We start from the raw sequence: 17250 nt of genomic DNA on the forward strand, positions 1-17250 counted from the left end.
AGTATGATTCATGTAAAGTATTTAAGCCAGAAAATAACACAGACTGTAAACTTTATGAATAATTTATTTATGAACAAAATAGGATTTGGTTTCATCGTTCATGAGCTCGGAAGTCGTATTTATTCCGGATGTAGCAAAGACCCTTACCAAAATCGCACCCTCCAAATACAACAACGTGAGACGCGTGTTATTAAGGTGAGCAAAAGTGCACTGTGCACACGTAAGACAAACCAAACTCAAAGAATGAAGTCCTCCACTTACCTTGTACAGGTTTCATAGATGTGTTTGCATCATAGATGTAATTTACGGTCCGTTGCGACCACGTTGCGGTCCGTTGTTTTGTTAATATTGTTACTTATAGAAACTAAATCATTAGGCTTGCTCGACTTAATGTGGCGCTACAAGAACCAATAGGTGAATGACATCACAGTACCGCGAGAGCGACTCGAAACTAGACTCCTCCATATGATGTCTCGCATCGCTCTCGCGGTACTTTGATGTCATTCGCCTTGTCAGTTACTGTGGCGCCGCATTAAGTTTATAAGGAACAATAACACAATAGTGTTCGCAACAGACTGTAAATTAACGCACTGATGATTTGACAAGAAGAGACTCAGAGGGATTGAATAAACACGGATAACTTTCTGTGCGCGTGCAAAATTCTGTTTGTTCGTTTACCGAGTCTACATTAACTTAATTATTGTTTATTCAGTGGAATCTTCTTCGCAAACTAAAACGGTAAGACACTACACAACGACTGATTATTTCGTACAAGGCAAACATAATCACAGCATTATACAGAGACAATAAGGATGTATGCTGTTTGAACGGTATGTTTACTCAACATTACTGTCTCTGCTGTTGTTGGCAAATCTTATCTGAACTGTCTACACTTTACAGATACCGAACATTTAGCATGCAATTTTATACCAAATTTGCCTGCCAAGTAAAAAAATTCTTAGCATTAAAATCTCCTTTCCTAAATGCAGTTTTAACACACAAAGTTTTATATGTTGTGCTTTTAAAATAAATATTCATCTAAAATATATAGCTTGATTTGGGCGGTTCACTTAATTAATTGTGTCCCAGTGTTGGATGACTGTTTTATTGGTCTGTGTTTTCATTGGACAATGAGTGCCTCTCATATATATTTATTTTTCTGCCAGTGTGCTTTCACTGTTGATTATCTTACAATACTTATGTGCTGCATTTATTATTTAAAGTGGGTAATTGTTACATAACCTCAACTGAAATATGGCAAGGCCATATTGCCGTAATGTATTATGTCTGGACCGGCAGAGGGCGCTGTGGTTGCATACAGCAATTTAACCGTGTAGACAGGCGTCCTTACAGCTGTGCACTGAGCTGTATCCTAAATTCTGACAGCTAACACACTTACATTCGCCACAGTGGACATATTAGGCCACTGAAATGCACATGAAATAGTGCAGATGATAAAATCTTTATATGTGAAGGGGATAAGGCTTTGCAGTTGGATCTCTCTCTGGGCCTATACATTTTTTTATTTTTAACACCACCAAATGACAAGGTCTTCCGGTGCTTTATCCAAACAAACATGTTGATGTTTGTTAATGATCATTAAGTTCATCATTTTCATGCATAGGTGACAAATGCACATAAATGTCTCTAGATTTGTGTTGGGGAATGACTCACGCAGCATATGAGCAGTTCAACAACATATCATTCACACACTCCCCCTCACTGTATATGTGTGTTTATGAAAGGAGAAATATAAAGTGAAAAATGAATTGGATAAAGGTCAACATGCAAACAGATCCGTTGAATGACGATTAAAATCGATGTATTTAAGTAGCTCAATATAAGTTTGTTTTGCCTTGAATGCATGCACATCACTTGCAATCTTAATTTGCTATATTGTTACCAATGCAAGGGTCAATGGGTTCGATTCCCAGTGAACACACATAGACCTGCTTAAAAAACATGTATAGACACAGCACTGTACGTCACTTTGGGTAAATCAAGTAGGGCTGTCACAATGATTAAATAATCGTCTCATCGCAATTGTTTGACCTCATCCAGATGATTTCAGATCACCGCAATTATTGCACATCTCTCTAAAAACCACAAGGGGGAGCTGCAGTCAAGTCTAGTTTATTTATATTTTTTGCAAAGTTGCATTGTTTTAATGCAGATTTACATTATATTATTGCATATATAATTGTCCTCGTAGGTAGATTACAATCTAATAAAATGATATATACTTTTTATTTGACTGTTGAACAGTCAGTCAATATAAAATGATGAATAACAAGCTTCATATTAAACTACACATGGCATCCCATCTTGAAATGGCCCTTAAAAGAAGAAAAAAATATATAAGAGCATGAGTGTGACATTACTTGAAGAATTTGCAGTAATACCATGAGCGGTGTCGAAAGCATAGAGAAATGATAAAAACAAAATTAAAACCAACAAGAAAAGCTATATTACCAGAACTTACAAATTGCTATAAGCTAATGTCAGCAGTCCCCTAGTAAGCAGGGCAACAGCGGCAAGTAAAAAATCTGCCAAATAGAAATAATTCAATGATTTAAATTTGACTGAGGGGAGTTGTGTGTGTTCTTCTTTGGCTAAACTTTAACCAGGAATATATTCCTAATTGCTAATCAATTCATGTAAATTACCACCTCCTCACAGCATACACCCTCAACCCACTTCCAAAACAAACACAGCTTTGTGTGTATAGAAAACTTGATGAAATACCTTCAATCTAGAGCAAGCCATCAGTCTTTGCTTGTGTACAGTCAAGTTTACTGACCCCCTACCGGCAGCCATTATTACAGAAAAAGAAATCTCATATTAGGTTGAAATTGTCATCCAAAGAAAATTTCCTCCAAGATGAAAAATTCATCAGTCATTCTGACCCTGGAGCTGTACAGAAGGCAGCAAGTTATAAGACATCCAGATTTGTAATACCGTCAGAGGTGTATGTAACACGCTCAGCCCAAATCCATGTAACCTATTCTGAGCGTGAACAAACTCATTTTTATTCAAAGTGTCGTATAGCACGCCATAGGCTAACATTACATCTGAAACCTGAATTCTTAAAGGAGTTAGTTTACTTTAAAAATGCTGTCATTATTTACTCACCCTTGTGTTGTTAGAAACCAGAGACATATGTCAAAGTCTTTAGACATTTTTTATGTTATGTAGTTTGTTTAAGCTTGACAGTTGAACACCATCCACTTTTCTGATATTCTGCTATACATTTAAAATCGCATACTGTGACAGTACGTACTGAATAAGATGAAGTACCTACTCATTGACTGTTAAAACAGTACGTTTTTTATGATATGAATAGTGTAAATGAAATTTGGACGGACTACATCCGCCATGGTGATGATACATCATGACATCCGTTATCATCATAACAGCAAGTGAGCTGTTAACCTGGATGATGTTAAACAAGCTCAATTTCTATCTGAATAAAGCTGTTATTTTTTATTATAATGACGTGTTTCCTCAGTCGTTGTGTGACTCCTCTCCCAGGTGCTCTGTATATGCGGGTAGTAAAGTGTGCATTATATGCACACTTAAAGGGGACATTTTGCAAGACTTTTTGAAGATGTCAAATAAATCTTTGGTGTCTCCAGATTATGTATGTGAAGTTCTAGCTTTAAATACCATATAGATAATTTATTATAGCATGTTAAAATTGTCACTTTGTAGGTGTGAGCAAAAATGTGCAGTTTTTGGGTGTGTCCCTTTAAATGCAAATGAGCTGATCTCTGCACTAAATGATAGTGCTGTGGTTGGATACTGCAGATTAAGAGGTGGTTCTGACATCACAAGGGAAGTCAAATGTCAATGACCTATTTTTTCACTTGCTTGCAGAGAATGATTTAATAAAACTAAGTTACTGGGTTGATCTTTTTGGCTTGTTCTAGGTTGATAGAAGCACTGGGGACCCAATTATAGCACTTAAACATGGAAAAAGTCAGATTGTTCCCTTTAAAAATCTTACCGGAAGTAGTAGGTCATCCAGGTACTTTTAGTTGTTCAAATTGTATGAATTTCGGACATACTACTTGCCATCAGCTACTGCTTTTTCGGCAAGTACACTGTAAAAATTCCTTGTTGCACTTAAATTTTTAAGATCAACCTACTTAATTAATTTAATCTTTCTTGACTAGTGAGAAGTTGCTACAAATTATGAAAAATAACGTTGAATTAGCTAGAGTGCACCTTTTTCATTGCTCGTTGCTTCATTGTTCGTGTTGTTTATGGTTAAAAACACATTATTTTCCACATTTTTGTACCTCCAGATACTGCTTTCCTCAATCGGATTGATTTTGTATAAAACTCATGGATTTGAAAAGCGCTGTTTCCCTGATTGGTCAGCTAATCTGTACGTTGTGATTGGCCTGAATACCTCTAACGTCAGAACGCCAGAAATGTGACGCTCCTTACCATGTTTGAATTGATAATTCGGTCACAATGCAATGCTAACATGAGTTATCTTAAAGGCTGTGTGTTCAAGCGGGAGGATTTATGATAATGTCTGTCTTCTCTACATCACCAATCCCAGGAAATAAACTGTTACCTACAATCTGTGTGTTTGTTGTAGTCCAAGAAAAGAGATTTACGTTGGAGACGATAACTTGTGTCATCGTTTAGTTTGGGATATGTACCTTTGCATATCGTTAACATATGCTAATACACACTTACACACCAAAGGCAATGTAAAAATGTGAAATGGACCATAGTTGCTCTATAAGCAACTTTACACTAGTAAAGAAAGTTTAAATTAAATCTTGTAAAATAACACCTCTTCACAGCATATACACACCCTCAACCCAATTTTTGACCCAAGTTGTTTAAAGGAACAGTATGTAAGAAATGTATATCAATTAATCATAAAACGGCCCTGATATGTCACTAGACATTAAGAAATCATTTTCATTTCAAATACTTATATCACTGACAACAGTGGTCTGGCCAGGATATTGTCATTTAAAAAGTGGAGTTGCAGCCCACAAATGATGTTTATGTTGTCATTTTGTGTATTGTGTTTTGTGATTGCAATACCAGTTTTGGCCACAATCCTACATGCTGTCCCTTTAAGCTTAAAAAATTAAAGGACAAGTTCGGTATTTTACACTTAATGCCCTGTTTTCAGATTGTTTATGATGAAATAGAACGGTTTTGACTGAAATTTAAACATTTGGCCTGCGAATTTTCAGGTGTTTATTGTATCACCTCCCACCTCTATAATGGCTGCATAGGTGCACTGGAACAATCCTTCCTAAAATGCATTAAACTTTCGTTTACAAAGACGTGAAACTCACCGAGTGGTCAGGGGTGTTCACTGATATGCTCACACAAAAATCGCTGCAAAAGATGCTTTCCAACAGGTGTTTTAGCATTCGTTGTTAACTTGTGGACCTATGTTTCCAAACGCCTCACACCCGTATATTCTTCCGTTGAGAGCTTGAATAATAGACACTCCAGCCCAGTTCGTGGCGATAATCCACCTTTGCCAATTGCAGAAATACAAACAACGTTCCCGGCGCGGAGTAATACCGTACCTCACAGCACATCTAATACAAGTCATAGAGTTGGACAAAAACTACGATAAAACCTGTTGGAATGCGTATTTTGCAGCGATTTTTGTGTGAGCATATCAGTGAACACCCCTGACCACTCGGTGAGTTTCACGTCTTTTTAAACGAAAGTTTAATGTATTTTAGAAAGGATTGTTCCAGTGCACCTATACAGCCATTATAGAGGTGGGAGGTGATACAATAAACACCCGAAAATTCTCGGGCCAGCATCATATGTCCAGATTTCGGTCGGGGCCGTTCTGTTTCGTCATGGGCAATCTGAAAACAGGGCTATACCGAACTTGTCCTTTAAGTGCAACATTTCGATACACCGTTTGTTTTTTACAGTATGTAATAAAACAAGCATACAATTTTGGCATTCACATATACAGTCACATAAAGGGTGAGTTTTCTTTTTAGTTTTTTCTAGATATGTTTATCTAGACATAAAAATGTTCAGTTGGTTTCAGTCTGGGTTCAAAACCATTACAACTATTAGGCTACTAACCACATGGTAATATTTGAAAGCCCTGCATATTAACTGGGGAGTTTGATTTAGGACACTTGTCCTCTTCCTTTTCTTTGGCCTCATATTTTAGAAAATGGAGTCCATTTCCTCCATGTGTTAAGAAGCTTATTGTGTCACATCATATAAAAACCTTTGACAGAAAGTACTGGAGCTTGGAGTCATCCTTCACACTAACAGCCTGAGCGGGAGAGACAGAAAATGTGTGTGTGTGTGTGTGTGTGTGTGTGCGTGTGCTTTTACTGGGTCAGTTAAGGGAAAAAAAGAGACTTTTGCTGACTTCATTTTGTCTGCTCAATCTTTTAACTGCCCAAAATGATAAGTAATCAGGAAAATGGTTATTCTAGCCTTATAATTAGCCTAATTAGGATGTTGGCTGGCCACAGAGGAGAGGCCTTACAGTTCTCTTTGAGAATATATTTGATTGAGTGTGCTTGCATGAATGCATGTATTTATAGTTGCTCACCCTGGATATCTTTCTGACTAGCTAGTTACAGGTAGAGCAGCAGGAAGAGGAAGAGAGCGCCTCCATTAGCAGAGCTGGAGCGTTGTGGAGGTTAATCATTACTTCAGCATCACTTCTTCAACTGAGAGCCAGATGGCTGAATGAAACCCCGATGGAGAACTGGGAGCAGCACCCCCTGCTGGACTACACACAAACACCTTCACACTGATCTCCAGATTTCTGCTCCGCCACAGTGTGACTCTTCTGCCTGAAGAGTGGAGCTCCCCGATGCGACTACAACGGCTGAGTGAGCATGAAGCTTATTTGCCACACTGATGGCTGTGTTTCTGTTAAGGGAGATCTCATGTACACGCATTTCAAATTGACTGACCACCTTCACTCAGGCTGTCGGTGTTCAGAGAGCTCTGAGGACCTGAGGTCTCCTTGTTTATCGCCGGAGGTAAACACATTGACATTGATCTCTGCTGGGTTCCAGAATTTCCTGTCTCTTGTAATTACAAACACTTAGTTTTTCTTTCTTGTTCTCCCCTAAAGCCCAAACCGTCTCTTGTCACTCTTCCACCCCTCATCAGTATTTCTGTCCTTCCCTCATCCTCTCAGTCACAGTCTAATGGTCATGCTTAATTGGCAGCTGTCTAATTGCTTCTCATTAGCTTGTTTGTGAAAACCTGACACAACGAGTAAACAAAGCCTTTTTCATTTGCTAAGTTTTCTCATTCCTCTGGGTCCCTTTCCTATCTTTCCTTTTCGCTCTCTCAGAACTTTGCCTTTTATCTCAATCATTTGGATTTCTTTGCCTCACAACCATCCAGGTGTAAAAAGACCCTATTAAATCAAAATGGAAGTTTTGTGGTTTTCGGGGAAGCATTTTTCTAAAACGCATAGTCTTTCTCTTAAAGGGACATTCCACTTAAAAAAAAAAAATGCTAATTTTCCAGCTCCCCTAGAGTTAAACATTTGATTTTTACAGTTTTGGAATCCATTCAGCCGATTTCCAGGTCTGGCGCTAGCACTTTTTGCATAGTTTAGCACAATCCATTGAATCTGATTAGACCATTAGCATTGCGCAAAAAAACCAAAGAGTTTAAAAAAATGTCCTATTTAAAACTTGACTTCTCTGAAGTTACATCGTGTACGAAGACCAACTAAAATTAAAAGTTGCGATTTTCTAGGCTGATATGAATAGGAATTATACTCTCAAACTGGCGTAATAATCAAGGACTTTGCTGATGTATCATGGCTGTAGCAGGCGCAATGATATTACGCAGCGCCTGAAAATAGACCCCTGCTATTTAAAGTATCCAAGGGCATTATTTTTGGGCAGTGCTTAATGTCAGTACGCCTGCTGCAGCCATGTTACAGCAGCAAAGTCCTTGATTATTATGCCAGTTTGAGAGTATAGTTCCTAGTCATATCAGCCTAGAAAATCACAACTTTTAATTTTCTGTCAGTCTTAGTACATGATGTAACTACAGAAGAGTCAAGTTTTAAATAGGAAAAATATCAAAACTCCTTGGTTATTTTTTAGTGCGATGCTAATGGTCTAATCAGATATAAAGGATTATGCTAAGCTATGCTAAAAGTGCTAGCGCCAGACGCGGAGATCAGCTAAATGGATTCCAAAACGGTAAGAATCAAATGTTTAAAGGTGCAGTGTGTAATTTTTAAAAGGATCTCTTGACAGAAATGCAAAATAATATACAAAACTACATTGTCAGGGGTGTATAAAGACCTTTCATAATGAACCATTATGTTTTTATTACCTTAGAATGAGATGTTTTTTAAGGTCCCCTTACATGGAAGTCGCCATTTTGTGCCACCATGTTTTTTACAGAAGCTCGTAATGGACAAACTTTTTTACTAAGTTATTTTCAACGGTGATATGTTTGCTATCATAGCTTCTCTATGCATTTCAAAAGCGAAGGGTAAGCTGAAACTGAGTTGTTGGTTGCAATTTGCAACCTCACCACTAGATGCCACTAAAATTTACACACTGCACCTTTAACTCTAGGGGAGCTGGAAAATGGGCATATTTTCAAAAAAAAAGTGGAATGTCCCTTTAATGCACCAAAGATATTGAGGACTCATCACGCACTACAAATGTTTGTCCAATCAGATGCTTTCTAGAATACGAATGCGTTTTACATTACACCGCCTGGTAAATCATGGTTCATGGCTGTGAGCCTTTTGGCTAGTTCTCTATTTCTCTGCAGCTGTCTTTCCATCAAACTCCTTTGCTTACTGCTATCATCTACGTCCATGAATCTTTGTGCATTTGGCAGTTTTTTCAAGTTTGGCTAACCCTGTCACCTTTAAATCTATCCCCTTACCTCACAAATACTGATTATAATTCTCCTCTCAGCGCAGAGTGCTTTACCAGCCTGCTGGCCAAGTCTACACACCCAGCAATGCATCACGCTTTAAAATGGACATCTGCACAGCAGAGCAGTTTTGCCAAAGTCACGTGATATATAGTGCTTTGGTGAGAAACACCGGCCCATGAAAGCAGAGATGTCTCCCCATATACCACCACTTTCTGTTTTTGCCACAGTTTGTCCCCAGGGGTGTGAGAAACAGTATTCGCTTTGAAGAGAGACGTTAAGCAGATGACTGCTCCCGCTGAAGTGCACGCTTTCTTTTTTTCAGGCACTTCATCATTCCCATGCAAACAGCTCCACGCCAAGTATGCCAGAGAATTGAATATTCATCATGTTTCTCTTTAGCTTAAAAGGAAAGGGACGGACGGAAGCATGGCCAATACGTCTGGAGGCTCTCAAGAGGTAACACAATAAGATGTAACCAGACACATGCCCACTATTTACCAGAAACTCATGGATGTACACAGATAGTCACAATGTTTTGGAACCGTTTTGTCCAGTTTTCTATTGAAACAAATAGCTTAAAACTACCTAAGCATGTTTGCTCATTTTAAGTTCTTTTTTTAAGGTTCATACACTGTCAGAAAAAAATGGTGCCAAGCTGTCACTGGGGTAGTAGTACCCATTTAAGAGGTCCTTAGATGTACTATTAAGGTACAGATATGTATATATTTTGTACCAATATGTACTTTTGACTAAGGTACTAAAATAAACTCTTTAGGTGTACTTTTTAAAAAGGTACCTCCCCAGTGACAGCTAGGGACCATTTTTTCACCATTTTGTCTGACAGTGTAGCAAGAATTATGCTTAGCTGGTTTAGCAAATCTATTTATTTTAAGGCTCATGTTTTTTCATTTGATATTTAATCTGGTACAAACCGATATCCTGAACATTGTGCTCATTGATCTTTATCATCCTCCCAATGAGCCTGTATTAAAATCTGTTTGGTTACAGTTTTAGACAGATACTATGTCAGAAACTCTAAAAGCAAGAAGCACCTCAACTCCCATCTGAAACACTATATGTTCGAGATGTCTGGAATGAAGTATAAATATTTTATAGCGTACTGTAGCGAAGACAGACGAACATAAATCTAAAGCACATATTACAGTGGTGAGAGAGGGAAAAAGTGCAGATAAAAATGAAGACTGCAACCGTGATGGAGCAAAGAAAAGTAGCAGAATGAGTCGAGGAGACGAAAAGATGAAAGTCACTGCAAGGAAACTAAAAAATGAAAGAGGAAAGGGAACGAGAGATGTGGGCGACTGAGAGACGGTTGTCATGGTAACAAAATAAAATGGAGAACTCTAAAAGGAGCAATCTAGTGAAAGAGGGCAGACAAACTGTTGCAGATGGGAAAGGTGAACTTAGGCACACAGGCCTGAGATGTTATCAGTATTTTTTGTACCTCTCAACATTTTACCAACAGAGAGTCGGAAGTCAAACTGGATAAAAGTAAGGTCAAACGCCACTTTAGATGGCTCTTCATGCTTTACATGACTTAAACAAATAGGACATGTTCATGGCTTCTCATTTGTTGTTCTTGAAGCTGCATTTCCATTAATCGATTGCCCTGGGTTATGAAGTGGACAGTGGTTCTCAGCTAGCCTGACATTGTCATACTCAATTCTAGTCAGAATTTGAGTCTGATACCGCTCCGATGGGCTGTGATTATGGGGTGTGCTTCAACCAAACCAGGACAAAAAATGCCTTTGCACTCAATTGGATAGACCTACAACCAATCAGAGCAACTGAGTTGAAATGGCGTCTTTTGCAGCCTGACCTGAACTGCTGGTTATTTTGCTACAATGACACTAACATTATGATTGTACTAAGTCTGAGTTAGCACATGTACATCAACACCTACGACGTTTACAATATTTCATTCATATCACGACATTGTTAGTTATTTACTAAGTCATACAGTCAGACTATTTTTTACCATTTGTAAGTTAGATGAACTTCATCCATAAGCTTCCGAAAAGGAGCTGGCAACGACCACTAGTTATATCCACGTTGCCCATTTTCATTGTGTCCCATCTTCTTAGCGACTATCGGAGCCAGCTGATGAATTAAACGTTTGCTGAATCCCGTAGGAGGGACGGCAAAAACATATTTACAATCAACAAATGCCTTGATCGCGTTTCTCTGTTCCTCTTTTTTTTTTAAAGTGCTGTCGATATCTTCAGACTCGATGGCAGAATCTTCACGTCTCAATTCTCCAGCGGATTCAACGCAAGCGCTCTTTGGTGACGTAGTTGATTACATTACTGTTGATCATCTGTCCATCATGGTATAAAGCCCACCCTGACAATTTGATTGGTCCGAACAGTTGTTCAAGCATAGTAGCGCCACAACGGAGCGACTCCAGACCTAAGTTCGGCTAAGTTCGGCTGGCACCCAGGCTAGTTCTCAGACCTTTTTACATCATTTACAATGTTTGGCGACTTAACACTGTCATATGCAACCCAGTGTCACGGCAAGTTGTGCTATAGTCATGAAATGTTTGATTAATTTATTCGTGTTCAGGACACGATTTTCCACTTTTTTCGTGCCATGAGCACGAATGTCTTTTTTGTGTCACTCAGCACAAATTTCTATAAATAGTTTTTGTGTCTGTGGCACCACTTTCTTTTACGTGTCATTTTATGTATTGTTTTCTCATTGTTCTTTCCCATTTTTTCCCATTGTCGCAAGGGGTTGTGGTTAGAATCACTTTCTGTTACATTTAGAGCTGTCTCGGTTATGAAATTTGGCTGACAGTTAATTGTCTAATAAATTGTGATGATTATTACGATAAATTGCCTGTTTTAGGGCTTTGACGATTATGCCGATTAATTGCATGTTTTTTTTTTTTTTTGCTTTGACATTTAATTCTCATACATTTTTGTTTGTTGCTGATATTTTCACACATTGTTGTGATTATTTAAATTAAATCTTTTGCAAGGTTTATCTGGAAGTAAATATTAATACACATTACACACATTCAAAAGTAATCTAATACTGTTTCGTTTATACAGGCGCTGCAGCTCCCCCTTGTGTTTTTTAGAGAGATGTGCAATCATTGCGGTGATCGGAAAACATTGCGATGAGGTCAAACAATCGCAATGAGATGATTATTTAATCATTGTGACAGCCCTAGTTACATTTTAGACATCCTAACCCAAACCCTAACTTTACCCCAAGTGAGAATATTTTTAAAATTGGAAGAAAAACCAATACATAAAATTACATCATAACCCAAACCCCAAATCTAACCCCAACCCCAAGCTACAATGATTTAAAAAAAACTATGAGAAAACAATACATAAAATGACACAGAAAAGAAAGTTGTGCGACACACACGAAAAACTATTTATAGAAATTCACACAAAAAACATTTGTGCTCATGGCACAAAAAAGCGGAAAATCATGTCCTGAACACGAATAAATAAATAAAATATTTTGTGACTATAACACAACACAATTTGCCATGAGATAGGCTAGTCATATGTTTATTATATTAAAAGTAAACAAAAATGTAGTTGAAAATTAAATATCTAATTTTATTTTGCCCATGAATTACCATGACAATAACTAAGAAAACGTTTTTTCTTTTGTAATTTTTTCTTTTCTTTTAAACATGCTGTCAATAATAGATAGAAGTGTAATTAGACAGTGTTCCTTGCTGAAAGTAAATCTTTAAAATATTTTAGATATTTTCTTTTATGTATGTGTATTTGACTGTTTTTCAGAATAAGGTCATGTCATGCAACAAGTCCATGTTGGCATCTGCCTTTTTTGACCAAGTTACAGATGAGGTTGCAGCAAAATACCACAGAGCTGCTGACTGCTGCCCATCCGAACAGACCTGTGTCCTATTTTAGGATCATGACCCACTAGAACAACTGGGTTAGGGCTATGATTGCTTAAAATAACTATTGTTTTATTAAGAATCAAGTATGTTTATCCTAGAACTCATTTTACTTTTGTAACTTTCTACGGCTCTTTGTAGGTTTTAAGGCTCATAATTTATGCAGCTCCTCAGTTACTAAAAACCTCTGTGCCCTAATTTAAATTGTGCCAAAAATAAGTGTCCAAAAATGTGAACATTTCTGTGTGCACGAGAGTGTGTATATGTAATTTGTTAGTAGGAAACAGGAGCACTGCCTGTACATGCTGCCACACTGACATGAGCTCACTAAGGACAGCGGCTGCCGCCTGAGGCCAAGCTTTCAGATTTCTCTCCCTGAACCCTTTTTGTCTTAGATCTTCTCTTCTCTCTCTAACCTGTCTCTTGCTCTCTTTTTCTGTCTTGTAGTCTACTCTCTCTCGATAGCTTTGCCTCTGTGGTCTCTCTCTCCCCTGTCCTGTTGTGTTTTCCTCAGCTTCTCCCTCTGCACTGCTCTGACAGTTAGCAGAGGCAGCTGTTTACACTCATTTATACCCCGAACATCATGCTCAATGCTTTAGGCTGCTACACTCGGTGTCCTTTGTTTTTAGGTGACTGCTCGTCAATACTGTAAATGATCATAGATCAAAGATGATTAAAGTATTTATGTTTCTGTCTCTTTGCTGCTCGATTACCTGTAGCTGTAGAGTAATACACTATAGTAGCAGCTTTAGGTAGAGTTGTTACTCTTTTCTAAACAATAATTTAGCGGTTGTATTTGTAGCTGTAAGTAGTGTCACAAAGAATAAAAGTGATTCTCCTGTTCACACCATATAAAAATTCAGTGCAACTGTACATGTGTGAAATCCTGCCGTCTCATTAATAACGGAGTGTAAGTTAGGGATAATGTTCACCTAGCCGGTCATTATTGTAAATTATTACATGGCGCTCTGGAATGCTGGATTTTGATTGGCCAGTGGGGAAAATACAAGGTTATTCCCTGACTGTTAACAACTTGAAAATGCTAATGCGAGTCATCTTTACTGGATGTAGTTTAATAATATTAATAATTACACATTAATAAAATTAAGATTTTATTTACAAATTATTAAAGGACAAGTGTGGTATTTACACTTAAAGCCCTGTTTTCAGATTGTTTATGATGAAATGGGTGTATAGGTGCACTGGAACAATCCTTCCTAAAATGCATTAAACTTTCGTTTACAAAGACGTGAAACTCACTGAGTGGTCAGGGGTGTTCACTGAGCTAATAAAACCTATATCAAATCATTATTTCCTGTCAATATGAAGAGCTGAGATGCAAAACCTTGCGCTTTTGACATGTTTTCTCATAAATATGATTTTTTTTATCAGACTCTCATTGGATTCTGCATCAAACCGGTATTTCTAAATGACCTGAAGCGGGGATTAAGCAGATTTTAAGTATTTGATGTATCTTATTTTTGATGGCAGTGACATGTATAGCAGTGGCGGCCGGTGACTTATTTTTTCCAGGGCGCTCGATGCCAAGTTCGTCACAACATGTATGTAGCCCGTCATGTGTGTGGTTTGTAATTTCAAAATATGTGTTCTGCGTATCAAGGGATCCTATGTGCATCAAGTGCCTGCTGCAGACGCGTCTAAAGGGTTTATAATAAAAGAGACGCTCGCCAGATACTCACACATAATTTCATGCGTAATCAGAGTTTACTGTTAAGGGAGTGTCTTGCGTGTATTTTGTGAACGTGAGCGTCTCTTTTATAGTAAACGGTTTTGACGTGTATGCAGCAGGCACTTATTTTGACAAAACACGTGATGCACATGGTTCACATGACGCAACAAACACATATTTTGAAAACACAAGCAACACGCATGACACTTCGAACACTTATTTTGAATTAGCGCTCCTCGGATGAGCAGTCACAAGCCACCACTGGTTTATAGGCTTTTGCATCTGAGCTCCTCATATAGCCTATGTAGCCTACTTACAGCCTAATAAGCGGGATAATGCACATCCAGCCGGTTGTTATTGCAAATAAATGACCCTGGGTTTATTTTGTGGCTGGATTACATTATTACATAATTGTTTTTTACTGTATTGTATTTAATGCTGTATTACAATATTATTTGCTCATTTGTATCAAATTCAAACCTGACATGAGAACAATCCTGGTCCTCGAGGCCCCCCTCACAGAAAGTTTTAGATGTCTCCTTATTTAAAACACCTGATTCAACTTATCAGCCTCCTTCCAAAATGGTAAACATGTCTCCCTAACAAGCTGATGAGTTAAATCAGGTGTGTTAAATAAGGAGACATCTAAAACTTTCTGGGAGGGGGGCCTCGAGGACCACGATTGGGAAACAATGCATTAGACATTTAAATAGTAGCGGCCAGTACCACGATTAGCGGTATGTTATCAGTTCTAACGTTATCAGACATCGCCAATTGCGACTGACCAATCAGAATCAAGTATTCCAGAGAGACGTGTAAATTAAAGCGGGACGACAGGGTATCTTGAATAATCTCTAATAAGTGAAGCTCCATGCATTTATATTTATTGTGTTTGTGTTTTTGCTGTCTATTACCAATTTTTGACTGAATTACACAAACGTTGGGCTACACCAAATGTAAATATTTCATCTTAAGTAGCTAAATATATAATATTCTAATATATAGAATATTAAAGTGACAGAATTACGTAATATGCTTATTTTTTAAGACGATTATCTCCTGCATTTCTCTTTAAGCATCGTATGAGCTCTTCCCGACAGGCCGACCCACGGCACATACAGTCCATGATATTCCCCACCTACTTACCCATCCATCCCTGTCCCGTCCAATCTCTCTCTCTCTCTCTCTCTCTCTCTCTCTCTCTCTCTCTCTCTCTCTCCATACATCAGTATGTGTTTAGAGCTGCACGGGCACTGGAGCCCGTGAGCAGAGACGCGGCTTGTTTAGTATTCCGTGCACAAGGCAAAGGAAGGAGAAGGGAGGGAGGGCAGAGAGTGAAATAGAGAGAAAAAAACGAGGCTGTGAAGACAAGCGAAAACACAGAAAGAGAGGAGAAAGAGAGGAGCGGAGAGACACCTCCTCTGTCCCTCTCGGTCTGCCCTTTGGCATCCGTCTGTCCCAGGTGCGGTATTTCAGTCTTTCTCTTTCTTTGGGCTTGCGGGGCGGATGTTACGGTTTTGCTCTTGTATCGCGTCGCATGAGAAAAAATAATATTGGATGAGTGTGAGCTCGAGTGCATATGATGAAGACAGTCTTTCCGATCTGCATTGCTTTTAAAAATAAGGACTCACTACGGATTGTTGTAGATACGATATGTAGCCTATTTATTTGTGTGTGTATCTATGAAGGTTTGCATGTCTGTCCGGTATCGTCGCGCAAAACCCCGTCATTGTGGGATATTGTAGTTGCCTCAATAATCCTAGTTTGCCTACTGCAAAATAATGCATGGATGTTATATTACCAGAGTGCTCAGTCAGAATCGTGACATTTTCAGATGTGCACATATGTGTATGCTATGACAATGTATAGAAGCTGATTTTCATATGTAATTCTGCTCTTTACTTTCCTATTTCTGCTCAGGCTCTGTGCATGTGTAATGCAAGAGTAAAAATATGAAATGTATAGCCTATATGAAGCTGCTTCCTTTCTCTTCAACCCCTTATCGGTGTTTCTTCCCCCTCCAAACCCCACCCCTACCCACAGTCTTCAAAGGCAGGCTTACACTGGCTTCTATCAAGCACAGTACTGGAATTATGCAAATATTAATATATCCATATGGAACCATCACAGGAATCCTCTCTGTTCCTCACAGAGAGGCATAGAAAGGCATTCGTAAAAGCCATATGAGGGGGCGATTAAGTCCCCCCACAATGTGATGGAGCAGGTGATGACGTTGCCTGGCTGTCGGGCTGCCGAGAGCTTCCCTCCACAATCTGTGTGGGAGCTGAAGCTAAGAGCTGGTGTACAGCATCACCAGTATCCCAGGGTTCCTTGCACAGAGTCTCCGCTTTTCTTTGATGGTGCTTTCCTGTGTGATGTTATAGATCATTTAAAGACACTTTAGAGATGCAGTGATAACTTGCAGAAAAGCTATCCATGTGCAATGTACACGTTTAAAGTATGTGCACTGGATGTTTTTGGGGTTTTTAAATGTTGCATGACAATGTCGGTTCAGCGGTACTATACTAGATATTCATAAACAGTGTTGCCTCACTTTGTGAGCTACTTCGGCTTGTAGCTGTAATGGCAAAAGTATCATGTTCATTTTTTACAGCCATATGTAATATCACCCCTCATTTTTATTCTAGTTGTGTAAATGACAGCAGCTGTTGGCAGTGCATTGCCGTGGAGTCAGATATACAGTAGTGTCCTGGTACTTATACAGCATTTTGCCAGATATGAGCAAATCGAG

At 38.6% G+C, this 17250-nt stretch overlaps 1 protein-coding gene across 3 annotated transcripts in view; it reads left to right on the top strand.

Annotated features, from left to right (window-relative positions):
* Nucleotides 1–566: 566 nt before the first annotated feature.
* The window catches only part of syt3 (synaptotagmin III), a 64293-nt gene continuing 47609 nt past the window's right edge, over nucleotides 567–17250 (top strand). The window contains exons 1-3 of one of the 3 annotated variants that reach the window (XM_073857296.1): nucleotides 567–738; nucleotides 6599–7016; nucleotides 9224–9357. The gene's annotated coding sequence lies outside the window, so the exon portion shown is untranslated. Of the gene's footprint in view, nucleotides 739–6598; nucleotides 7017–9223; nucleotides 9358–15726; nucleotides 15961–17250 lie in introns of those variants that run through there. The other 2 variants (XM_073857297.1, XM_073857295.1) reach the window with 2 other exon arrangements.

The sequence above is a fragment of the Misgurnus anguillicaudatus genome, chromosome 19, assembly GCF_027580225.2.
Source record: "Misgurnus anguillicaudatus chromosome 19, ASM2758022v2, whole genome shotgun sequence".
Lineage (NCBI taxonomy): Eukaryota > Metazoa > Chordata > Actinopteri > Cypriniformes > Cobitidae > Misgurnus > Misgurnus anguillicaudatus.